Source organism: Equus przewalskii, chromosome 4, assembly GCF_037783145.1.
Source record: "Equus przewalskii isolate Varuska chromosome 4, EquPr2, whole genome shotgun sequence".
Lineage (NCBI taxonomy): Eukaryota > Metazoa > Chordata > Mammalia > Perissodactyla > Equidae > Equus > Equus przewalskii.
This window is the reverse complement of record NC_091834.1, coordinates 79,670,749-79,697,786: the sequence shown is the minus strand read 5'-3', so window position 1 is coordinate 79,697,786 and position 27,038 is coordinate 79,670,749. Positions and strand designations below refer to the sequence as shown.

At 34.2% G+C, this 27,038-nt stretch overlaps 1 protein-coding gene across 1 annotated transcript in view; it reads left to right on the top strand.

Annotated features, from left to right (window-relative positions):
- WASL (WASP like actin nucleation promoting factor) overlaps positions 1–27,038 on the top strand; it is a 72,343-nt gene that overhangs the window by 10,943 nt on the left and 34,362 nt on the right. The gene's annotated exons all lie outside the window — the stretch shown is intronic.

Sequence of the window (27,038 nt, the reverse complement as noted above, 5' to 3'; positions counted from 1 at the left end):
ATGTCTGTTGATCATTTATATTTCTTCTGTGAATTGCCTATTCTTGCCTTTAGACCATTTTTCTATTGTGTTATTTGTTTTTTTTGGTGACTTGAAGAACTCTTGAGGGATGGTAATTACGTATTAGAGTATATTTTGGCAGTTTGTCGTTTATCTTTTGACAGAAATATTTTTGGTGTTTTTGGTCATTGCATAGGTTTTAAATTTTTGTGTAATTAAATGTAATAATCTTTCTGTTATATCAAGTTTTTGTTTAATACTGTCCTAGCTCAGAATTGCAAAAATATTCACTCACATTTTCCTAGTACTTTTATGGTTTTATTTTGAACATATTATCTTTGATCTTTCTGGAAGTGACTTTGGAAAACGAGTATGGTAGAAATCCAGCTTTATATTTTTACAAATGGTTAGTTGTCCCAATGCCAATCATTGAGCAATTTATTTTCTCCCACCTATTTAAAATACTACCATTATAATTTAGAAAATTACCAGAGGTACTTAGATCCATTTCCGCATTCTCTTCTATTTATTTCATTTGTTTATTTCTTTGCCAGTATATAGAATTTTTAATTAGTGTAGCTCTATAATGATGCAGTTTGATTAGAATTAAGTCCCTCATTATTCGCTTTTTCAATATTTTTTGGCTATCTTTATGTGCTTATGCTTAGTATTTTTTTGAGACTTTGCCTCCCACCTGTAAACCCCACCAAAAAAAATTTGCTTCAATTTGGGATAGTGTTGGATTTATAGATTAATTTAGGAAGAATTGACACATTGAGGTTTCCCATTGGAAAGCAAGTTTTTTTAATTTACTAATTGTCTTATTTCCTTTTGTAGTTTTATAATTTTCCTATCATGTGTACTAGCCATTTAGGAAAACTTTTTAAAATACAAAAGCAGTGCCTAATTTTACTCATTGTTTAAAACACACACACAATGCACTGTACAGAGTTAAAAGTTAAAATACTCGTTTACCTGGCTCATCCCCCTATACAATTATGCTCCATAGAAAGCTCTTCTTAATGGTTTAACGTGACTCTTTCCCATCCTTTTTATGCATGTGTGTATATGTATATGGATGTCTGCATTTTACCTGAAAGCGATCATATTATGGGCAGTTTATATGAGGTACTTATGGATTTACCTCATGCTTTTAAAAAAAAAAAACATTTTTATTATGGTAACTTTTAAACTTATGCAAAGTAAAATAGCATAATGAACCTACATGTACCTATCACCCAGCTTTTGTGGGTATCAACTTATGGCCAATCTTGTTTACTTTATATCCCTACCCACTTTTCTTCCTGTATTATTTTTGAGTAAATCCCAGGCATCATGTGATTTTTTCCCCCCGATCAGTCTGGCGAGAGGTTTATTAATTTTACTGCATTTCCAAAAAAACCAAAAACCCTAGGTTTTAGTTTAATTGATTTCTGTTGTTTTTCTTGTTTTCTATTTTATTGATTTCTGCTCTGATCTTTATTATTTCCTTCTGCTTACTTTATGTTTAATTTGTTTTTCTTTTCTAGTTTTTCTTAAGGTGGTAAGTAGTGAGGTAATTGATTTGAGACCTTTTTTCCTATTCTATTACGGGTATTTAGTGGTATATATTTCCTCCTAAATACTGCTTTAGTGCATCCCACATATTGGATCTGTTGTGTTTTCATTTTCATTCATTTAAATTGCTTTCTAATAGTCCTTTTCATTTCTTTGACCCACAGGTTTTTCAAAAGCATGCAGTTTAGTTTCCAAAGATTTAGGAATTTTCCAGGTGTCTTTCTGTTATTGATTTCTAACTTAATTCCATTATTGTTGGAGGACATATGAATCCTTTTTATTGAGCAGTATTTTATAGGGCAGAATATAGTCTAAATTGGTGTTCCACATGCACTTGAAAATATGTTTTCCACTGTTCTTGGGTGGAGTGTTCAGCAAATGTTAATTATATCAAGTTGGTCAATAGTTTAGGTAAGTCATCTTTATTCTTACTGATGTTTTAATTGCTCTATCAGTTATTGAGAGAGGGCTGTTGAATTCTTCTACTATAATTACGATTTTGTCTGTTTCTCCTTGCAATTCTGTCAGTTCTGCTTGATGTGATTTGAAACCTCTTCATCAGGTGCATAAACATTTACAGTTGTTACGTCTTCTTGAGGAATTGGCCATCATCATGAAATGACCCCCTTTGTCCCTGATATACTTTGCTCTGAAATCAACTTTGATATTAATATGGCTGCTAAAGCTTTTCTTTTGATTGGTGCTATAATCTTTTTTTGCGTTCTTTTACTTTTAAGCTCTTTAATTTGGATGTTTAGACCATTTACATTTAGTGTGATTATTGATATGATTGGGTTTAAATTTACCTTCTTGCTGTTTGTTTTCTGTTTGTCTCACATGTGCTTTGTTCCTTTTCCCCTCTTTTTCTGCCTTTCTTTAGATTTCTTTAGTATTTTTTATTTCTTTATAATCTCCTTTTTTGTTTATTAATTGTAACTATTTTGTTGTTTTTGTGGTTGCTTTAGGGTTTACATTATGTATCTTTCACTTATTATAGCCTACTTTCAAAGGCTATTATATCACTTCCCATTTAGTATAAGAACTTCACAATAGCATAGTTCCATTTCTTGTTTTCAGGCTATCTTATTGCCGTACATTTTACCTTTTACATGTTGTAAACTCCATGATACATTGTTATTATTTTTGCTCTAAATATTCAGTTATCTTTTAAAGAGATTTAAATAGTAAGAGGAAAAGTCTTATATTTACCTACTTGGTTATCATTTCTTGTGCCCTTAATTCCTTTATTTAAATCCAGACTTTTCTCAGTTTTCTTCAGAGTATTTTTTTTTCTTTCTTTTTTAAAACACTTGTCTTGTAATAGGGGTCTGCTGCTGATAAATTCTTTCACCTTTGTATATTTGAAAAAGTGTATATTTTGCCCTGATTCTTGGAAGATATTTTCTCTGTATATGGAATTGTAGGTTGATAGTTTTTTCTTTCTGTAGTTTAAAAATGTTGCTGTAGTATCTTCTGGTTTGCACTGTTTCTGACTGGAAATCTACTGATGTCCTTTAATCTTTTGTACATAATGTAGCTTTTTTCTCTGACTGCTTTTAAGATTGTTTTTCTTTATTACTGGTTTTAAGGAATCTGATTAGGATGTGCTTTGGTGTAGTTTTCTTTTTGTTTCTTGTTCTGGAATTTCTTGAGCTTGGATCGGTAGGTTTTTAATAAGTTTATATGAAGTTTGGAAATTTTTCAGATATTCTTTTCAAATATCCACCACCCTCCCCTGCCAGATTTCAGTTACACAAACAGACTGCTTGAAGTTGTCCCACACCTCACTGCTGTACAGTTCATTTTTTTTAATTTGCCTCTTTCTCATGTTTCTTTTAGATGGTAGCTATTTCTGTGTCTTCAAGGTCACTAATCTTTTGTCTACAATGTCTAACCTGCCGTTAATTCCATCCGGACATTGGTTTCTCATCTCAGACATTGTAGTTTTTCATCTCCAGAAGTTTAATTTGGATTTTTAAAAAAATATATTCTATGTTTCTGCTTAACATTTTCAATCTTTGCTCTAGCTTAATGTATGGACTACAAGTATGCTGTTTTATTGGCCCTGTCTACTAATTCTGTCATGTAAGTCAGTTTCTCTAGATTTGTTTTTGTCTTCACTATGGATTGTATTTTTCTACTTTTTTATATGCTTGGTAATTTTTTATTGGATGCTGGATATTGTGAAATTTATCTTGATGTTATTAACCAGACCTTTGAACTTTTAGAGGTAGGGTGTTATTTTTTATTTTCCACCAAACTCTTCTGTAATTGCTAATTGTTGTATTTTAAGAACATCTTGCTCCTTCCCCCCTTTTTCTTTGCAATAATAACTAATTAAATAGATCTAAAGATGCTAATTTATTTTTTTAAAGTTCTCATCATTGAAAAACATTTTCATTGTATATTTATCTGTTCCCTCTCTTTGCTGCTATTTCCTCAGTTATCTGATTATTCTTGGTTATTGGTCCAAATATATGTTTGAAGAACTGTTTTCTGAATGTAGGTAGGTAGCTTGGATTTCTTTTCTTTTAGATTAACAGACTTATTTTATACAGCAATTTTAGGTTTAAAGAAAAATTGTTCGGAAAGTACAGAGGGTTCACATATACCCTGTCTCCCTCCCTCCAACCCCAGTTTCTCTATCATTTATTTATTTATTTATTTTTTGAGGAAGATTAGCCCTGAGCTAACATCTGCTGCCAATCCTCCTTTTTTTTTCTTGCTGAAGAACACTGGCCCTGAGCTAACATCTGTGCCCATCTTCCTCTACTTTATATGTGGAACGCCTATCACAGCACGTCTTGCCAAGTGGTGCCATGTCTGTACCGGGGATCTAAACTGGCAAACCCTGGACCACCAAAGCAGAATGTGCGCACTTAACTGCTGCACAACTGGGCCCTCCCCTATTATTATTATTATTTTTCTTTTAAAGATTGGCACCTGAGCTAACATCTGTTACCAATCTTTTTTTTTATTTATTTCTTCTCCCCAAAGCCCTCCAGTACATAGTTGTATATTCTAGTTGTGAATGCCACAGGTTGTGGCATGTGGGACGCCACCTCAGGCCTGATGAGCGGTGCTGTGTCCGCGCCCAGGATCCGAACCAGCAAAACCTGGGTCACCGAAGCGGAGAGCAGGAACTTAACTACTAGGCCTCAGGCTGGCCGCATTTCCTATTATTAACTTCTTGCATTACCGTGATCTGTTTAATATGGGTGACCAATATTGATTCATTATTAACTAAAGTCCATAGTTTACACTAGGTTTAACTCCTTGTACAGATCTGTGGGTTTTGGTTTTCATAAATGCATGTCATGTACCCACCATTATAGTGTCATACAGAATAGTTTCACTGTCCCAAAAATACCCCATGCTCCACCTATGTATCCCTACCCTCCTACTGTAACCCTGGGATCCACTGATTTTTTTACTTTCTATATAGCTTTGCCTTTTCCAGAGTGTCATATAGTTGGAATCAATGCAGTGTGTAGTATTTGCAGACTGATTTCTTCTGCTTAGCAATATGAATTTAAGGTTTCTCCATGCCATTTTGTGGCTTGATAGCTTGTTTCTTTTTATTGCTGACTAGTATTTAATTATATCCATATACTACAGTTTGTTTATCCATTCACCTATTGAAGGAAATTTTCATTGCCTTCAATTTTTGGCAGTTATTAATAAAGCTGTTTAAACATTCATATGCTGGTTTTTGTGTGGGTATAAGTTTTTGTCTCATTTAGGTAAATGCATAAGAGCATGCTGTTACTGCATCATATGGTAAGCCTATGTTTAGCTTTGTAAGAAACTGCCAAACTGTATTCCAAAGTGGCTGTTGCATTTTGCATTCCCATCGGCAGTAAATGAAAGTTCTTGTTGTTGCACGTTCTCACCAGTATTTGATGTTACCAGTGTTTTGAATTTTAGTCATTCTAATAGGTTTATAGTCATAACTCATTGTTTTTTTTTTTTTTTTTTAAAGATTTTATTATTTCCTTTTTCTCCCCGAAGTCCCCCGGTACATAGTTGTATATTCTTCGTTGTGGGTTCTTCTAGTTGTGGCATGTGGGACGCTGCCTCAGCGTGGTTTGATGAGCAGTGCCATGTCCGCGCCCAGGATTCGAACCAACGAAACACTGGGCTGCCTGCAGCGGAGCGCGCGAGCTTAACCACTCGGCCACGGGGCCAGCCCCGTAACTCATTGTTTTATTTTGTAATTGCTAATGCCGTATGATTTTGAGCACCTTTTCAAATGTTCGTTTGTCGTCTGTATATCTTCTTTGGTGAGGTGTCTGTTAGATCCTTAGGCCAATTTTTAGTTAGATTGTTTGTGTCTTACTGTTGAGTTTGAGAGTTCTTTGTCTATTTAGAAAACACATCCTTTATGAGATACATGTTTTGCATATATTTTCTTCTACTCTGTGCCTTGAAATTCTTTATCAGTGTCTTTTACAGAGCAGAAGTTTTTAATATTAATGAATTCTGATTTATTCATTTTTTCTTTCATGAATTGTGCTTTTGGTGTTGTTTCTGAAAAGTGAAACAATTATGAAACCCAAAGTCACCTACATTTTCTCCTATGTTATCTTTTAAAAGTTTTACAGCTTTGTATTTGCATTTTTATCTGTGATCAATGTGAGTTAATTTTTGTGAAAGGTATAAGATCAGTGTCTAGATTTATTTTTTTGCATATGGATGTGTAATTTTTCACCATTTTTCAAAAAGATTATCCTTTCTCCATTGGAATGTCTTTGCTCCTTCATCAAAGATCAGTTGAATGTGTTTGTGTGGATCTACTTCTGGGCACTCTCTATTCTCTTCCGCTGATCGATTTGTCTGTTCTCTTGCCACTACCACACTGCCTTGATTACAGTAGCTTTATAGCTAGTCTTGAAGTCAGAGAGTGTCAGTCCTCTGACATTGTCCTTTTGCTTTAGTATTGCATTTGGTATTCTGGGTCTTTCGCCTTTCCATAGAAACTTTAGAATCAGTTTGCTGATAGCTACAAAATAATTTTGTTTGAGATTCTTTCTTATCTATAGATCCAGTTGGGAAAAACTGGCATCTTAACAATATTGAATTTTCCTATTCGTGAATATGAAATACCTCTCTTTATATTTTATTTGATTTCTTTCATCAGAATTCTGTAGTCGTATAGATCTTGTATGAATTTTGTTAGATTTATACCTAAATGTTTCTTTTTTTCTTTTTGTGCTAAGGTAAATGGTATTTGTTTTTTTATTTCAAATCCCAATTGTTTATTGCTGGTATATGGGAAAGCAAATGACTTATGTATATTAACTTTGTATTCTATAGCCTTGCTGTATTTGCTTATTGATTCAGGAGGTTTTTTTTTTTTTAATCCCTTGGGATTTTCTACATAGATAATCCTGTCATCTGCAAACAAAGACAGTTTTATTTCTTCCTTCCCAATTTTTCTACCTTTTATTTCCTTTTCTTATTGCATTAGCTAGGACTTCTAATATAGTGTTGAATAGGAGTGACAAAAGGGAACGTCCTCTGTTCCTGATATTATGGGAGAAGGCATCTGCTTTTTCACTGCTGAGTATGAAGTTAGCTGTATTTTTCATAGATGTTCTTTATCAAGTTGAGGAAGTTCCCCTTTATCCTTAGTTTGCTGAGAGTTTTTATTGTGGGTGTCGGATTTCATCACATGCTTTTTCTCTATCTATTCATGTAATCATCTGGTTTTTCTTCTGTAGCCTATTGATGTGATGGATTACGTTAGCTGATTTTTAAATATTGAATAAACCTTGCATACCTGGGATAATTCCCACTTGACAGTGGAATATAGTTCTTTTTATATATTGTTGGATTCACTTTGCTAGTATTTTGTTGAGGGTTTTTGCATCTTTGTTCATGAGAGATACTAGTTTGTAATTTTCTTTTCTCGTAATGTTTTTGTCTGGTTTTGGTATTAGGATAGTTCTCACCTCACAGAATAGTTATGGAGTGTTCTCTCTCCTATTTTCTGGAAGAATTTGTAGAGAATCTGTTGTTTCTTCCTTAAGTGTTTAGTAAAATTCCTCAGTGAAACCATCTGGGCTTGGTGTTTTTCTCTTTTGGAAGGTTTTCATTATTGATTGAGTTTCCCTAGTAAATATGGGTTTATTCTAATTATCTAGTTCTCCTTGTGTAAATTTTAGTTGATTGTATCTTTCACGGAATTAGTCCATGACATCTGTGTTATCAAATTTGTGGACATAGAGTTGTTCGTAATACTACTTTCCTATCCTTTCAATGTCTGGGATTAGTGGTGATGGCGGTCTTTCATTTCTTTTATTAATTTGTGTCTTCCCTCTTTGTTTCTTGGTTAGCCTGGATAAAATTTATCATTGTTATTGGTCTTTTCATTTCTCTATTGATTTCCTGCTTTCAGTTTCATTGAGTCTGCTGTAGTTTTTGTTTTTTCTTTTCTTTTGCTTACTTTGGATTTAATTTGCTCTTCTTTTTCTAGCTTCCTAAGGCAGATGCTTGGGCTGTTGATTTCAGATCTTTTTTTTCCCTCATATATACGTTCAGTGATGTAAATTTTCCTCTAAGCACTGCTTTTACTGCATCCCACAAATTTTGGTAAATTGTATTTTCATTTAGTTCAAAGTGTTTTAAAATTTCTCTTGAGATTTCTTTGATCCATGTGTTATTTAGAAATATGTTTAATCTTCAACTAGTTTGAAAATTTCCAGCTATCTTTCTTTTACTGATCTCTACATTGTTGTCTGAGAGCATACTTTGTATGATTTTTATTCTTTGAAATTTGTTAAGTTGTGTTTTATGGACTAGAATGAGTTCTGTCTTGGTGATTATTCCACGTGAGCATGAGAAGAATGTGTATTCTGCTGTCGTTGGATGAAATATTCTGTAAATGTGAACTAGATCTAGCTGATTGATGGATGCATGGTGTTGAGTTCAACTCTATCCTTACTGATTTTCTGCCTCTTGGGTCTGTCAGTTACTTATAGGGTGTTATTGAAATCTCCAGCTAAAAGAGTGGATTCATCTATTTTTCTTTGCAGTTCTATCAGTTTTTACCTCATGTATTTTGATGCTCTGTTGTTAAATGCATACACATTAAGGATTGTTATGTCTTCTTGGAGAGTGAATCCCTTTATCATTATGTAATGTTCCTCTTTATCCCTGATAATTTTCCTTGCTCTGAAGCGGGCTGTGCCCAAAATTAGTATAGCTACTCCAGCTTTTTTCAATTAGTGTTAGCATAGTATATTTTCCTCTGTCCCTTTGCTTTTAGTTTATCTGTGTCTTTATAATTAAAATGGGTTTCTTGTGGACAATATATAGTTGGGTCCTTTTTTTTTTAATCCACTCTGACACACACTGTCTTTTAATTTGTGTATTTAGACTATTTACATTTAAAGTGATTATTGATTTGATGGGATTAATATTGACTATGTTAACTTTCTATTCATTGCCCTTGTTCTTTGTTTTTTTTCTTCTTCTCTTTTTCTGCTTTGGTTGGTTTTAATTGAGCATTTTATATGATTCCATTTTCTCTCCTCTCTTGATATATCAATTATGCTTCTTTAAAATTTTTTTTTTTTGTTATTGCCGTGTAGTTTACAGTATACATTTACAATCAATCAAAGTGCAGCTTCAAATAATACCATATTACTTCATGGGTGGTAGAGGTACCTTATGACAGAGTATTCCCAATTTTTCCATCCCATCTCTTATAACATTACTATCATTCATTTCACTTATCCCTAAGCTGTAATCACTGAATACATTGTTGCTGTTATATTTTGATCAAACTGTTATCTGTTAGAGCAATTAAAAATAAGAAAAATAAGATTTTATTTAACCATAATTTATTCTTTCTCTAATACTATTTTCTTTATGTATGTTCATCTGACCTATATCATTTTGCTTCTCTCAAGAATTTTTGACATTTCTTGCAAGGCAAGTCTACTGGAGACAAATTACCTCAGTTTCTGTTTGTTTTAAGAAGTATTTCTCCTTCACTTTTGAAGGATAATTTTGCTGGATACAGAATTCTGGGTTAGTGGGTTTTTATCTCAACACTTTCAATGTTTCACTCCACTTTCTTCTTGTTGGCATCTTTTGTGAAGAGAAGTTTGATGTAGTTTTTACCCTTTTTCCTCCATAGGAGGAGAAAATTCCAATACAAATTCTCAGATTTATTTGAAGCCATACTGAATGAATCCTTAATTTTTTGAGGCTATGTTTGATGTACCTAATGATTTTGATCTTTTTCTTATTTTTAAGAACGACCCAGGGAAGTTTGAGAAGCAGATTTTTTTTAACTCTTTATTTGATTAAACATACTCTGAATAATCTTAATCTCATATTAGGGGCACAAAATAATGCTTATAATATGTACCTAATCAGTAAATATTTATTGAATTTAACTGTCAAAAATTCACTATTAGAAAGTGTGGAAATCAGGGTATTGGCTTCATGCATGCATCCAACAATACACTGGAAGACTCATTTTAGTGCTTCATTTTTATTTGGCTCTTGTGTTGTTATCATAAGCTCAGACCAATCTGTTCATTTCTAAAAACAAGAATCTTCCACAGAATGCTAGGGAACAGTTTGAAGTAACCCAAAAAATTATGCAATACCTAGCTGTGAGACTTTGGAGAAAGATCTGAAAGCAGTCAAGTAACATTTAAAAATTAAGTTGTCTTTCTCTTTAAAAATATATACTCATTATTAAAGATTAAGACCTTCACTGTCTAATACAGTACCTGGTAGCCACTAGCCACATATGTCTATTAAGCAATTGAAATGTGATTAGTTTAAATTGAGATGTGCAGTAAGTGTAAAATACACACTTAATTTCTAAGACTTAGTACAAAAAAGAGTGTAAAATATTTTATTAATATTTTGATACCAGTTAAACGTTGAAATGACAGTTTTTAAAATATATTCAGTTAAATAAAATTTATTAAAGTTAATTTCATCTTTATCTACACATTGGCTACTAGAAAATTGGAAATTGCTTATTTGATTCACATTATATTTCTCTTGGGCAGTGCAGAATCTGCCAGTTCACAAAGTAATATGATAAAAGTGGAAATCATCCATAAACCCTATAACCCACAAATAACTCTTATTTATGTTGTTGTCTATATCCTTCTGGGTTTTGTTTTGCATGAATTATTGGATGATAAATGTACACATGTGTGCTTATTCTCAGAAAACACACCCCCACAAGCATAGACATTAATTTTTTATTGACATTATTTCATGTCATTAAGTATACCATTTGCAGTGGACACAAATGGATTTGCCACTTCCCTAGGGATGGAAAGTTATTTTTATTTACTTCCTTTTTATTCTCCCTGGCATACTATTCCATCTGTCTTCACAGACTTGATCTGTTATTTTAATATGATAATTTATAAGAAATAGAGTTGCTCAATTAAAAGGATATGGTTTTTGTTTTTTGGTGAGGAAGATTGGCCCTGAGCTAATGTCCTTTGCCAATCGTCGTCTTTTTGCTTGAGGAAGAATGTTGCTGTGCTGACGTCTGTGCTAGTCTTCGTCTATTTTCTGTGGGATGCTGCCACATAAAATACGTGGCTTGATGAGCAGGGCTAGGTCTGCACCCAGGATCTGAACTGGCGAACCCTGGGCCAGTGAAGCAGAGCGTGCAAACTTAACTACTATGCCACCGGGCTGGCCCCGATAAGCACTTTTTAAATTTGATTTTCCCTTGTCACATTGCACTGTTCAATAATTTATGGCTTTTATAATGATATTCTTTGTAGTTCTTGAAATATAATATATTCTTTGTAGTTCTTGAAAGTGTCTAACCCCCAGGTAACCCTACTTATGCACCATTAATACTAAGTAACATTAAACAAATGTTAGTAGCAATAACTTTTTTGTATTTAATTCCATAAAAATATTCTGAATTCTCAAATGTGATTTTCCTGAATTCTAGACATGATTTTTCTGAGATATCTCAGTTTTAAAGTGAAAGTGAATGAATGAGAAGATGAATATAGCAGTGTACTTTACAGTCAAGTTTCTGTATCTCCCTTCTAGAGTAGTGTATTATGTTTCTTTCCAAATAAAGCAAGTAGGAAGATTGCATTACTATGTATTGTTAGTAGGAAATTTTCCCCTAATTTGTCTAGCTACCTTGCAAACGAGATTGTGTCAAACATAGGAAGTAATTAGTTTGGTTTGTTTTCAAAACTCTTCACAGTAAGGTACTCTTTTCACTTGTTTTTTTTTTTTAAATTGGCACCTGAGCTAACATCTGTTGCCAATCTTTTTTTTTCCCTTCTTCTCCCCAAAGCCCCCCCAGTACATAGTTGTATATTCTAGTTGTAGGTCCCTCTGGTTGTGCTAGGTGGGATGCTGCCTCAACATAGCCTGATGAACGGTGCTGGGTCCGTGTCTAGGATCCGAACTGGCGAGACCCTGGGCTGCCAAAGCAGAGCGCGCAAACTTAACCACCCAACCACAGGGCCAGCACCCTCTTTTTTTTTTTTTTTTTAAAGATTTTATTTTTTTCCTTTTTCTCCCCAAAGCCCCCCAGTACATAGTTGTATATTCTTCGTTGTGGGTCCTTCTAGTTGTGGCATGTGGGACACTGCCTCAGCGTGGTTTGATGAGCAGTGCCATGTCCGCGCCCAGGATACGAACCAACGAAACACTGGGCCGCCTGCAGTGGAGAGTGCAAACTTAACCACTCGGCCATGGGGCCAGCCCCCCAGCACCCTCTTTTTACTTTTAAAACAATTGAGGTGTAATTTACGTACAATAAAATACACAGATCTTAAATACTAAAGTTGATGAATTTTGATAAATCATATTCTTGTGTAACCAGCACCCAAAAAACAAGATTAAGAATATCTATAACATTTCCTTATAAAATTTCCTGTATCCCTAGCCAGTGAATTACTTTCTGATTCCTGCCTCTCCCTCATCCCCACCCTACCCCTAGCAATCACCTTTTGATTTCTGTCACTGTGGCTTAGTTTTGTCTATTTTGACTCTTTTACTCAGCATGTTTTGGGGCTTTATCTGTGTTCTCACATAGGTGTTCATTCTTTTTTATTGCTCAATAGTGTTCTATTGATGAATATACTACAATTTATTTATCTGTTTTTCTCTTAATGGATATTTAAGTTGTTTCCAGTTTGGGGCTATAATAAATAAGGCTTCTGTGAATGTTCTGGCACAAGTTTTTTGTATGGCACGTGTTTTTATTTCTCTTGGGTAAATACCTCTACGTTGTCATAGGGAAGCTGTATATTTATCTTTATAACAAACTTTCAGATAGTTCTCTAAGTGGCTGTGCCATTTAACACTTCCACCAACAGTGTATGGGAGTTTCAGTTGCTCCACATCTCCTCCAGAATTTGGTATGGCCAGTCTTTTTGATTTTGACCATTCTAATGGATGTGAAATGGTGTCTCAGTATGATTTTTATTTGCAGTTCCCTGACAGCTAATGCTGTTGCCCTTTCATGTACTTATTGTCCATTTATGTATCTGTTTTTTATGTTGCTTTTCAGGTCTTTTACTTAGGTTCAGTGAGTTGTTTGTTTATTAATGATTTGTGGGAATGCTTTTTATATATTTTGGACACAAGCCCATTGTTAGAGATAGATACTTCAGATATTTTCTCCCAGTCTTTGGCTTATCTAATTATTTTCTAAATGATGTCTTTTGATGCACTGGATTTTTTAGTTTTGATGATGTCTAATTAATCTTTTTTCTTTTTTAGAAAATGTTTTCTGAATTCTAAGAAAGCTTTCCTTATGCCAAGGTTACAGTGACAATCTAATACTTCTTGTACAACTTTTGTGTTTCTACCTTTTTATGTTTACATTTTTGATTCATCTCTAATTAATTTTTATATATGGAGTACAGATATAAGATGATCATTTGATTTTTTTTTTTTCTTTAGAGGTTAATTTTTTTCCATATAGTTAGCCATTTGATATTACATCATTGGTTAAAAAGCCTTAATCTTTCATCATTGAATTGACTTGGAACCTTTTTCAGAAATTAGTTGACCATGTTTGTTTAGATCTATTTCTGGACTCTCTTCTGTCCTGTTTGTTTTTCTATCCTAATGCCAAGATAACATTGATTTGGTTATTGTAGCTTTATCATACATCTTAAAATCAGGTGCAGTGAGCCAACATTTTTCTTTTTTCAGGATTGTTTTGGCTATTCTAGGTACTTGGAATTTCCATCTAAATTTTAAAATAAATATTTCAACTTCTTCCTTCTGAGATTTTGATTGGGATTGTGTTAAATCTGTTGATCGATTTGGGGAGAATGAGTAGTGTAAAAATATTGAGTTTTTCCAATCTATGAACCTAACATATTACAATATTCATTTATTTCTAGGTATTTATTTCTTATGGTAGTGTAAATGGTATTTAAAATTTTTATTTTCTAATTAATTGCTAACATATAGAAGTATACTGTATATTGACCTTGTATCCTCTAACCTTGCTAAATTCAATTTTTAGTTCTAGTAGCTTTTTGGTAGATTCTGTAGTATTTTCTATGCACATAACCATGACTTTTGTGAATAATGGAAGTTTTACTTCTTCCTTCCCCATCGTTATGCCTTTTATTCATTGTTCTTGTCTTATTTCCCCAGCTTGGATTTCTAATACAGTGTTGAATAGAAGTGGTAAGAATGAACATCCTAGTCTTGTTCTTGATATTGGTGGGAGAAAGCAGGGTTTTTTATAGATGCCCTTTGTTAAATTGAGAAAGTTCCTGTCTCTGCTTAGTTTGCCAGAGAGCTTTTATCGTGAATGGTCAGTGTTATTCTGCTTAGCTGACTCACACTATGATAGAATTCATAGCCAACTATAATCTTAGTTCATTTTTGTCAGATGTTTTTTCTGCATCTATTGAGATGATCAGATGATTTTTTTCTATTTTGTTAGTGTGGTAAAGTACTTTGATTTTAAAATGCTAAACTAACCGTACATTCTTGGGTTAAACCTCTTTTGTTCATGATGATTCTTTTTTATGGATTGCTGTATTTGACTGGCTAATAATTTGGATTTTTACGACCATATTTTTGAGGGATATTGTCTGAAATGTTCTTTTCTTGTCATATTGTTGTTTTGCTATCTGTTTTTGTTAACAGGGTTATGCTGGCTTTATGGAACCTTTAAAAAATATTCTTCAGATATCTACTAGTTTGTAACTGTGAAATTATGTTTGTTTGAAAACACTTATCGGTTTATCTTCCTTTCCTGTGACAAAAATTAACTATTAGGGGTTCCTATAGACTTAATATTCAGTTAAAATTTTTACTTTAGGAAAGCAATTGAAATCCCACCTCCCCTATTTAGAAGCCAATGGGACATTTAACTTAAATATTTTCTGGACTGAGAAACAGTACAGTGGTTAACAGCATGGCCTCTGCAGGTAAGCAGATTTGAGCTTATAACCCAGTTTCATCAGTTGCTACCTCTATGATAATGGGCAAGTTACTAAATCTGTCTGTTTTAATTTCCTCTTATATGAAGTTAGTGTCTTCTAGGGTTTATATTAAATGAGAAAATATAAGTAAAGTTCTTATCGCTGTGCCTAATACAAGTACTCAGTTCAAATTAGTTGATATTAGCATTGTTTGGAAATCTGATAAGGAAAAAGGCATAAGAATTAGCATTATTTGGAAATCTGATAAGGAAAAAGGCATAAGATATTTCAAGAAAATGGTTTAGTCCTTTTTAGAAATACACTCCAATGTAAATTAAAATAGAAATATGTCTCAGAGTTGTAAAATTCTGTGAAATATTATGGATGTTCTTTTTTTTTTTTTGGTGAGGAAGATTATGCCTGAGCTGATATCTGCTGCCAGTCTTCCTCTTTTTGCTTGAGGAAGATTGTCCTTGAGCTAACATCTGTGCTCATCCCTCCTCTGTTTTGTATGTGGGATGGCACCACAGCATGGCTTGATGAGTGATGTGTTGGTCCACACCCAGGATCCGACTGGTGAACCCTGGGCTGCGAAGCGGAGCATGCAAACTTAACCACTACACCACCGGGCCCAGGCCATTCATATGTTCTAATTTTTATCTTTGCATATCCTGACGGTTTTCTAATTTTTCCCTTCCTCTCTTTAAAGATCAACACCTTGAGTTTCATTAAAGTCCATGCCTTGTGTTTTCTTAGCACAATAGTGATGGACATACTTCATATTTACTAAGCAATTAACTAGTACATTACATTTATATACAGTGTATCTATGCATCACAACAATGTGTGAAAGGTAAAGCACCATCTCTTTTTAACAGTCACATCTGATAATATGAGTATCATAATAATTAATATTCAATAAGTGCCTAACATGCCTAGCAATTTTATAAGCACTTTCTGTGTGTTATTTCATTTGATTCTAATAACTATGATAAAGGACTGTTCAAAGCACTTTACATATATTGACTAATTTAATCTTCATAAGACCCCAGAATGAAGTGAGTAATAGCATCTCCATTTTACAGAAGGGGAAATGAATAGGGAAGTTAAATAATTGCCGAAAATCACATAGCTAATAAGTGGTGGAATCTATCCCAGAGTCTGTGCTTTCAGTCTTCACTGTATTCTTTCCTGAGACATCCCTGATTTTCTGCCCTCCCCAGTCAGAATTCAAGGCTTCCTTCTCAGCCTTCCCAGAGCACTTTGTGCTTTCATTTCGGTACTTGTAGCATATTTTGTTGTGGTTATTTTTTTAAGCATCTCTCTCTTAGTAGGTTACTAACTCCTTGAAGACAGGGACCATCCCTTAATTATTTTTCTGTTTTTAGCACATCATAAATATTTGTTAAATTGAATTTCATACCCAACCTTAGTCTCTTCAGTTACCCATTTTCTGAATAAATATGATTTTGTTAATCCTTTTTATTACAAATATTCCTTTGTCTGATGATCCTGATTCTGTCCTGTCCTTGACCTTATGTATTCCACATCTTGTTCTAAGAAAGTACTTTTATAAAATCTGTTTCCTGGGACTTTCCAGAGTGGCACTGTCCAACAGAACTTTTTGATAATGGACATATTCTGCAGCTGTGCTGTCTAATATAGTAGTCACCTGTGGCTATTGAGCATTTGAAATGTTGCTAGTATGACCGAGGAACTGAATTTTCAGCTTTAGATTTAAATAGCTCTGTATGGCTAGTGACTACTATTAGACAGTGTGGCTCCAGAGGGCAGAAGGAAGAGTAGTCCAGGATCTTAACAGCACCCTCCCACCTGCACTCTAGCCACCCAGATCTGGGGCTTACCTGTACAGGACAGTAACGTTGTAAAAGGTCTGTTTGACTCAAAGTGAATTAGTTCTCAAATAATTTACATTCACATTATTAAATATATACACAGGATGTAAGAGTCACCTTTCTATTTAAAGAGAAAATAATTAGCTTGTTGCTTTTGCCTTTACGACACATAATGTAATTTTATAAAGTAGTTATTATATTATGTAAAATCCTCACATTTCTCCCACATCACCAAGTTCTTGATTTATTGATGGTAAAGATCTTTTAAAAGAAAAAATAACATGATCTACCTTTTATTTTAATACAGTCAGCTTCCTATTCCTTCTTGGGAGTTGCAAACATCTAGTTATGTATGTTCATTCAATTTCAGTAATAACCAGACTTAGAAATATTGGTTCATGCATTTTGAATAAATACTGCTTTTTGAAACCAGTAACATTGAGCTTTCTGAGGAAGTATATAAAGCCTAGTTTATTGAATAAATAATATATTTTTCAAATTATTGACTAGATAATTATTAATGTTTTAACACTACAATTTTAAGTCTTTGAAATTGTGAATAAAGTGCCAATCTTAAAAACAACTTCAGAAAGGTTCTTACCCTTTTTTTTGCCTATCCAGTCCTTATGCATAATGTATGGAAGAGTCTTAAATGTTGTTCTTAAAGTCCTTAGTTAGATTGTACATTGAATTTAAGTTATTATTTACTCTCAGATTAGCTTTCTCTTTGCATGTGCTTCCCCCACCTTGATTGTACATATGAAAGTCAAGCAAATTAAATGTGCTATATATATAATATGTACACACATCCCTGTGACTGTCTTTAAAAGTTTGGATAATTATGAGTTGCTGCACATAAAATAACAAATGTGGAAGACAAAGCCAATTGAATTTAAAACTTGCTTATCTCGATTAATCATGTTTAAGAGTTCAAAAGACTCAAAGGGAAAGTTTGTGAAAGAAGTCATAGACTTTGACCCGCGTTACAGACATAGATTATAGAAGCCAAAGTTTGCTTTTTTATCACTTTGTGCCTTTAAACACTGTAGTATGCTATTTTCAGCAATGTTCGCTCTTAATTGTTAAGGGGAAGGCTTTTAAAAGCTACTAGAAATTCTTCTTGGGTTACAGTTTCTAGATGAGGAGGATGATTCCCGCTCCCCCCCCATACTTGTACCATAATGTGACCTGAATAGGTCTTTTTCTTTCTTTTGTGTGTGTATTTTTCAAATCAGTATTTAATTTTTTGAAAAGCTGAAATATTCACATGGTTTAAAATAAGAAAGTAGGAAAAGAAAGTGAAGAGTTTCTCTTCCATCCTATCCTATGTTCACCCAGCCCTTCCTTCCCGGACGAAACACATGCACACACATAAACCCCTAACAGCTAGCTATGTTACTAGTCTTCTGCGTCCTTTCCAGACAGTTTGATGCATACTTAGGCAAATGCAGATTATTTATTCTTGCTTCTGCTGTTGTGCACGAATGGTAGCATATTATTCCCTTCATTTTACACCTTCCTTTTTTCTCACATCACAATGTGTCTTGATGATCTTTCTTTATCATTACTTAAAGAGCCTCTTTATTCTTTTATTTCCCCAGCAGCTGTATAGTATCCTATTGTGTAGCTGAACTGTGGTTTATTTAAGGAGTTAAGTGGATATTTTCTTGATGATCTAGAAAATTCCAGTTGCCTGAGTAATTTTAAGGTTCTGAAGATTTGAGTTAGTAAATGTAAAATTCTGAAATATTTTAGTGGTTTTGATGGAAGTCTTTCTAAAATGTGTTTCCCCTTTACCGTGGTTTAGTTAAATAGATCAAATACATTACTGAACTTAGTTTAACTCTTATATGATAAACGAGGTCATCTGTGTGAACATTTTGGGTAGCCTATATTTTAATGTGCTCTATTTCCTTGCTCCAAATTCCATTGTTACTGTAGGATACAAATTGTCTTAGCATACCGCATCTTACAAATTTATTCATTTTGACCATGATGAGATTTAATTTTTAGGGCAATTACTAGCCAGTTATAGCTCTGCTTTCACTTTGTATGTTATGTTACCTTTGATTATGTAATATTTCTTATTCCTGCTAGTTATCAGAAACTTACGTCTTAGTGTTTTGTAGATTTGTTACTATTCTACGTAAGCAGGATTGTTTGAGTAGTGTTTGCCTGTATTTTCAGAGTACGTGGGCTAGACTGCATAGGATTGCAGCTCTGCTGTCTATTGAGGAAGCACTCACTTGGGCTTCCTTCCAAGAGAGTTGTTCTTAGTATCTGTGAGTCCTAATGGGAACACCCCTGTACTAGCTATATCAGAGATCATCATTTTTCCTGTTCCAAGCTTTTTGTTTTTTCCAAATGAATTTTAAATTTCTCAGCATGTTTGATTCTTGTCCACTTTTTGATTCTGTTTCATCTAATTCTTTAGCATTTCCTGTCCACTAAAAGATGTTTATTTAACCCAACCATTTGTGTAGTTTGAGAGGACCTAATTACCTAACCAGGCCACTGACTTTTTTGAAGAGAATCTTCTTGGTAAGGCTCAGTGAAAAAAGGAACCACTTTCTTCTTCTAATTGTTGATGACTGAAGCTGACCAAAGTGTCTTGTTAGGCAGGCTTCATGTTGCTTATCCTCATAAATAGTAGGATATAACAATAAGTTGTGTTATCACTCTTTTGGGGTGTCAGAGAAGGGATCCCATAGGTGACATCTGAACTGAGGTTTGAAAGGTGAGCAGTTAGCTGGGTAAAAGGAGGGTGAGAGAGGGTATGTTACCTTTGGGAGCATGGAATTGAAATGGAAGGTCAGGATAGGAGAGAGGATAGTGAATTAGAGAAAGATAGTCCCATGTGGCGTCAGCATAGAATATGGTAGAACGAGGCTGCGCGTGCATTTCTTTTTGTGATAGGGAACAAATCATTTCCCTCATCGTTTTGTTACTATTCCGCACTAATATTTGCTAATAGTCTAATATTACAGACCACACGTAAATTATCTACTTTATCTTACCAAAGGCAACCAAATGGATAAAGAATCATAAATCAGGTCAGTTGAGGAATGGTCAAAATTAAATTTTAGCTGAAAAAAAGATGACCTGAGAAGTATGGAAGTGAAAATGTTATTGCTACTACACAGAAATAAGTATGCTGTAATTAGTTGGGCCAGTATACCTTTCTAGTTTTGCATCGTTGTAGCTATCGTGCGTAACACTTGTGCCTATCACATAGCAAATGCTCAACAGGCATTTAAATGAATGAATAAAGAATAAAATACCTATGGGTGTGAATTGCCAGGAAAACAGATTTAGGTTCAGTACTAAGAGTTTTCTGAGCTGCTCAACAGTAAGTTTTTTCCCCTCAAGTTGAGAGATCCTCATTACAGCAGATATTTAAGCAAATGCTATATAACTATCTATTTAAAATGTTATATGAAGAATTCTAACATTGGATATAATATTGACTATAAAAGAATCCCTTCCCCCCCAACGCAAATATCTGTTTGCCTATTGAGAGAGTTTATCCTTGATGGAAGTACCAGGATCACCTTGAGGGATGGCTAGAGAGGAACTCCTAGGCATGAGGCTGGAGTTGCTGCTACCTCCATATATTCCCCCAAAGGAGAAGAGCCGAGCCTTGTAAGGGGCTCTTCCAAATAAAAGACCCTGAAACTTAATTGACTTAGGTAAATCTACCTGTGTCCCCAGGACATGTAACTTACATCTGCTTGAAATTTTTCTTTTCACATAGATCCTTTTTCCTCATGCACTAGCAATCCTGTTTTTCCACCACCACCCCACCACTGCCAATCTCCCCCTTAACCTCCACCAAAATAAAGAAAGAAACTTAGCCAAATGGGGTCAGTAGAGGAATAAAGTTATATTAAGTATATATTGTTCTTGGAGAATCATTTAAATGGAATGGAGCAAAAATATGACAAATTAGGAACTCAGAGTAGTGTGTGGTGAATAAAAACTGAGCAGCTAATTGGGAAATTCATCCAGAACTGACTGGTATATGACCTTTGGCAAATAAATTAACCTCTTCTGTAAAATGAGGGGATTGGATTATATGCTTGATAAATCTGTGGTGAGATGGTATCAGATGGTATTTGGCTCTAGGATTCAGGAATACCCCGATCCTATCAGTGACCAAAGTACCTGCCTTTCCACCTTTTCATCCCAAACTGTTATTTGCGCAGGGTAGTGGCAGCAGAATTATATATGTATACCTTGTTATCAGGGCCTGGATCTCAGCTGGTAATGTTAAACTTTGGTAAGCTGAGGTAAGAATCCTAGGGGACCTCCTTTCCACCTTCATGCCCTGAAAACCCAAACTCAAACTTTAGGTTTTACCATAATCCAACTGACCTTGCAAGAGAGATGCAGACAGAGGGAAGAGGAGATAGAAGACGAAAGAAGAGAAAAATTCCTTTTAAGTAGGTCCACTTAGTCTATAGAAAAGGAGAGGCAGAAGAGAGTAAGCCATACCTGTGCTGCCGTTTTAACTTGGTGTCCTCACCTGTTTGCAAACATGACCCAGTCTGTGATGAGATGTCTCCCTCTCACCTTTATCTGTATATGATTATCCTTCAAGTAGAAAATTAAGAATGCAGTAAGCCTTGCCATTTGTAGTTTTAGCATCTATAATTTTGATTGTTTGCAGGTAGGGTCTGTGCCATATAATTTATAATTTTCTAGAGGTATGAATTTAAATCACAAGCACCACGTGAGGTTGATGTGTGGCTGTAAGTGGTTTAGTGAGTGAGCCTAGTCTGGTGCCCAGCACGTGCCTTTTAGTAAGCCTTTTGGATATAAAGTGATTTTTAAAAAACTTCCAAAAGAGAAAATGTGCTGGTAATGAGAGTGAGCTCTAAAACTTTTATGATTTGTAGTTAAAAAATTTTGATAACTTTACTGGTAATTTTAAACACATGTCTAGTATAAATGGAATGGAAGAAGGAACTAGAACCATCTATTGGAGGTCATTATGTTTTTTAGTATACTAAAACAATCCCCTACATCTGTTATCTATTACTGCAAACAAACCATCTCAAAACTTTGTAACTTAAAGCAGTATCAGTTTATTTCTCACCATTCTGCAGATTGGCTGGGTGGTTAGTCTGCTTCTGTCACCTAGGCTCACTCATGCATTGGCATTCAGCTGGTAGTTCTAATGGGAACTGGGCTCAGCAGGGACAGGTAACATGACTGGGGCCTTGCTCTACATGTGATCTTGCACCCCAGGTTTTAGGACAGCGATTCCAAGAAGGCAAGCCACAATGTGCAAGTACTTTTCAAGCCTCTACTTAGATTTGCTAAAGTCCTGTTGGTCAAAACAAGTCATATGGACAAACCCAGGGTCAGTGAGGGAGGAGAGTATACCTGACTGGGGAAACTGAGAGGCATCAAGGCTGTTACAGAAATGATATACCACTGTACCACCTCTCCAGACAAGGTCTCCAAACTGTATGTGGCTGTTTATCTCTCTAAACTACAGACTTGAGCTGTGTTTGATGTTGCTTTAATATTAAGTCTGTACCTTCCTTCCATGCCACTCTTTACTTTCTTATCCTCCACCACACATAGTTCCCTGAACTCATGTAGCACTTTCCCATTGTAGAGTCTTTGTTGATGTGTCTACCTAGAATGCTGTTTCCTCTCCACTTCCCCCTACTCCTTTGCTTACCTGACTCATTCCTCTTCATCCTTCAGGTACAGTATCACTTTAGGGAAGCCTTCCCATGCTAGGTAGGTTTTACATTTTCCTTGCATACTGGGTTTTCCCTTTTTAGCATTTGTAATAATTATTAATGTTTGCCCGTTAGAGCACGTTTCATGAGGACTACGTCTGTTTAATTCATTTTTGAGTTCAACACCACTTGTGTTGCCACCCCACTCCCATTTATCACAGTGCTGTGTACATATTAGGTACGATGTACCAAATGAATATACCTGGCACAGTAGTTTTCTTAAACAGCTACTAAGGCCTGAAAAACATTTTGTGCTTCATTCCTAAAACAGCAGCTGTTTTTATCCGGCTCCGTTTTGCTTCACTGTTAGGATTCTGTTTGCTACTACTGCTTTTGTCCTCCTCCTCTTCCAGTCCTCTAGCTTTGATTTTTAAAAGATTACTAGTATTTCTTGTGGAGTCTTCTGTACTTGATGTATTCTTTAAGAAAGATCTTTGTCTTTTTCTGTTGTTTTTTTCTTTCTTTTTCTGGTTATTTCCCACTGTGGAAACTACCTGTTGATAAAATCCCTCCTTTCCAGAGTGAATTATTTGTCGTTTCTTTTCCTGGATAATTTTTATTGGTTCTCATCACTCAGGAGTCTTGTTTCTATTTTTTAAATTGCTGGTTTCTGTATTGAGTATTTTAGATAGCCATGTAACTGAGATGTTATACTTTAATTATTTAGAAAGTTGCTCCTTGAGATCACTGCGTAATTCAGTCATTATAAGAATTCGACCAAGTACTTTATCTTTCTTTATATTTATAATTCCTATTATAATGTTTCATATTAAAATTCCATAGTCAGGACAATAATGGGACATTTCACGTGACTACTTCATCAGAGCATCTAGGAACATATTTAAAGCTTAGCTTTTATAAAATGAGAAAACGTAGGATGAATTTTTCTGAATTAGATTTTAGAAATGGGACACACACACACATGAAAACTGGAGTGCTTTGACTATTAATCTAGGCCATTGTAATCATAGAAAAGAGTTTATTTTACTCAGTCATTTGATTTCTTTTTCCGCACTCAGTTTATTTTGGATATTTGTTGAAAATAGATCTTTAAAAATTATTTCCTTTAACAGCATTGTATATTTATTCCATTATTAAAATAATAATCATTGTAGACACTTATTCAGTGTTAGGTCATATTAGTCTTGTTGTAGGCAGTTGGTTGTCAAGCAAGGATCTACAAGTCCTGGTATTTTCCAGTCTTTCCCCTGTAATTAGCCAATTCTGTAATAAAAGAAGCATCTCAGTTTCCTGATCTAAAATTCTTATTCTGACCTGTTATATAACATGGTTATTCTGAAAATGTGAAAGAAATTTAAACTATAAAATAGTGAATGTTTATGATTTAAGTCTTCTTCAAGATGACTCCTTTGAACAGAGTTGGTGTAAGTATAGAGAAAAATGGGGAAAGTGGTAGTTTTCTTAGTTTTGGGTCAGTGTGGCAGTGGCTAACATATGTGGAGGTACCAGTGGCTCTGAGAATAGAGCCACCTTCCCAATCCTGTCATGGCTGTGGAAGAGGACTAAAGTCTTACATTTTTATGAATAATTTGTACTGTAAAAAATTTTTATTTCAAAATAAACTCATACTTATAGAAAAGTTGCAAGTAACAGTACAAAGAATTCCTATATATCCTTCATCCAAGTTTGTCAGACGTTTATAACATTTTATATACATTTATATATATGGTTCCCTCTCTGTATATATATGCATGCTATTATTTTTTTCTGAGTCATTAAGAGTAAGTTGTCCATGTGATGCCTCTTTATAATACTTGAGGGTTTGTATCCTAAAATCAAGGGCCATTCTCTTATTCATTATCATAGTATCATTATCAAAATCAGAATATGCAACTTTTAATTTAACAAATGTTTGCTTACCTGGGGCAAAGTGTAGGTGAAATGAAAGTATAGGCTTGCAGAACTATTTTAGGTGCTTAAGGGAATCATAGTGTATTTAATGGGTAATAAGTCAATACAGAAAATTATTCTGTTTTAGAATAAGATCTGTGATGTAACAAGATTTACACAAGATACACAAAAAGGTACTTTAGAAACACAAGGAAAAAGCATACAGTCGTTTCAGCCTGGGGTATCAGGGAAGAAGTTCTTGACCGGTGCAAGGTCAACTCTGGAGAGGTAAGTGTGCCCTGCTGAAGGACGGTGGGAAGGATTCCCATCCCGGAATTCCTACTTCATCTTATTTCTGCCCTTGAGAGTGAAAGTGCTGAAGAGGAATGTGTTATTGCGATCTGTCAGTACTGAAATATTAGGATGCATACGATAGATTCTGTTTCTACAGAAGTTCTAAAGAAGTTCTACCTTTTTTCCTTTTAATTAATAAATTTTAACCCTAACCTTATTGGGCTAATAAGAAATAAATTTCCTTTCCTAAGCACTTGTCCTTGGGTTGTTTTTCAGTAATACCTTCTTGATTATGAAAGACAAAAAGTAATGGAGTTGATTAGCTGTAATTACTTTAAAGGAATGGAAGGAATGTTTTTAAAAACTTAATTAAGCCACTGTCAATCTAGAATTTAAAGGATAGTCACTCTTTTTCTAGTTTTAGCCTTTATATATTGAATGTTATATGTGTAACCTATTTTGAATTCACTATAATTATTCTGAATTAATCAGAAAAGGCTTTACAAGGTGCTATGGTATATAATTTTAAGACTTTGATAATCTAAGATAAGAAGGAGTGAAAGAGACACACTTAGACTGACAATACGACTGTAGCAAAATTTTGAAAATCCAGTTACTGAAAATTGCTTAATGATTAGTTGGATTCTTTAGAATTAAAATTTTATAAATTGTAGAATAAGGTTTATAATGCCGGCCATGTTTGTATGGAAAATTATCAAACTGTTTAACGGGTCTCTATTTCTTAAGCAGATGTTTTAAGAATTTGTTTTAAATGTATATAAGTGTTTAAATATGGATTTTTAGGTTTTTGTTGTTAAGTTCACGTATATATCCAGACAATGTTTTACAATATTAATATTTGGTCCTTTGGCAAGGGGATTTCCATAATGGGATTTCAGACTCTATTTAATAGCACATTTTTTCTTTTGCAAGCTGTTAGTTCTTGTTTTCTGGTTAAAAAGTAAAGTAAGAGGATTTTTAGATCTTTTTCTTGCTATCTAGTTTCCTACTTGCTTTTCTTTTTTAGAAATGAATGCATTTTGACAGAACCATACTAAAAGGGCTTCAATTTATATGAATTTTCCTTGGAAAACAAATTTTCTCATCTAATTTTTGAATTCTTCAGCCTGATCTTTAATACCTTTGGATAGTATATGCCAAATCCACTTTTCTGAAGTTTTCCGTGCTAGAGGTTCGGGGTCAGGGAGTCTCTGGAGCTATCATGCTGAGATTCTGTACTTGCGGAAGAACACAGCTATGTTTTCAGCAGGCCAAAGGTGTACCCACACTCTTCAATCTCCTTTTGTAAACTCAATGTCTTAGTTTCTAAGCTATCTTCAGAATTTTTTTAATGACTGTTGTGGAACTTTTCCAGCTGCTTTGTGTCCTGTTCATGACTGACTGTGAAATTCAAAGATGAGTTTTGATCTGCAGAAGTTAAAAACATAACATGGAGCACAGTTATCTGGGAAAGTCTTTTGGAATTTTGATCCCCAACAGTACACTCTTCTTACATTTCTGAGTTTGTTATTATTATAAAAGACTTGTATATATAATAGTTCTTTGGAATCCCCTTATCCAAGGAGTACATTCCCCAGACATAGTTAAGTAACCCAAAACAACACTATCTCCAAATCTTAATGTAGTCTATTTTCTGTTACAATGCCCAGTATTCATTGAACTGATTTACTGTAATTACTAAATCATCTCCTATTTCTAGTTAAATTCCTTTTATTTAAAAAATCATGATTAATATATATATTCATATAAATATTTTGGTTTTTATGTTTATATTAAAAATACAATTTTTTGTTATATTTTAACTTAATTTCTAGTTTAGGAGTGAGATTACTGGATCAGAAAACATGATTATTGTTTACAGAGGATCTGTAAGTGCTGTACTAGAGTGTATGTGTATATCACTCTTACAGAAACTAAGTGTGAATAGTTATATTCTAGATTATAATATAAACAAAACGTAGAATTAGTTGAAAATTTCCATTGTTTCATGATACAGTCATGAGGGAGGTGACAACATGATGTGCTGGAAAACCTTAATGCTCAAAGGTGTCCATTGCACATAATGAATTAGCTTCTCTCCTATGCATCTAAAAGGATACCAGTTGGTATATCCTTGGGAAAATTGGGACAGTAGTCATTCAAATCATTTTTCATATCTTCAATATAGTTTCAAGCTGTGTGACTATGTGCAAGCCAGTTAAAATCTTCTTTCCCTCAGTTTTACCATCTTTAAAAAAGGAGATAGTAGAATCTTTCTTCCAGGATGATAATATGTTTAAAGCGTC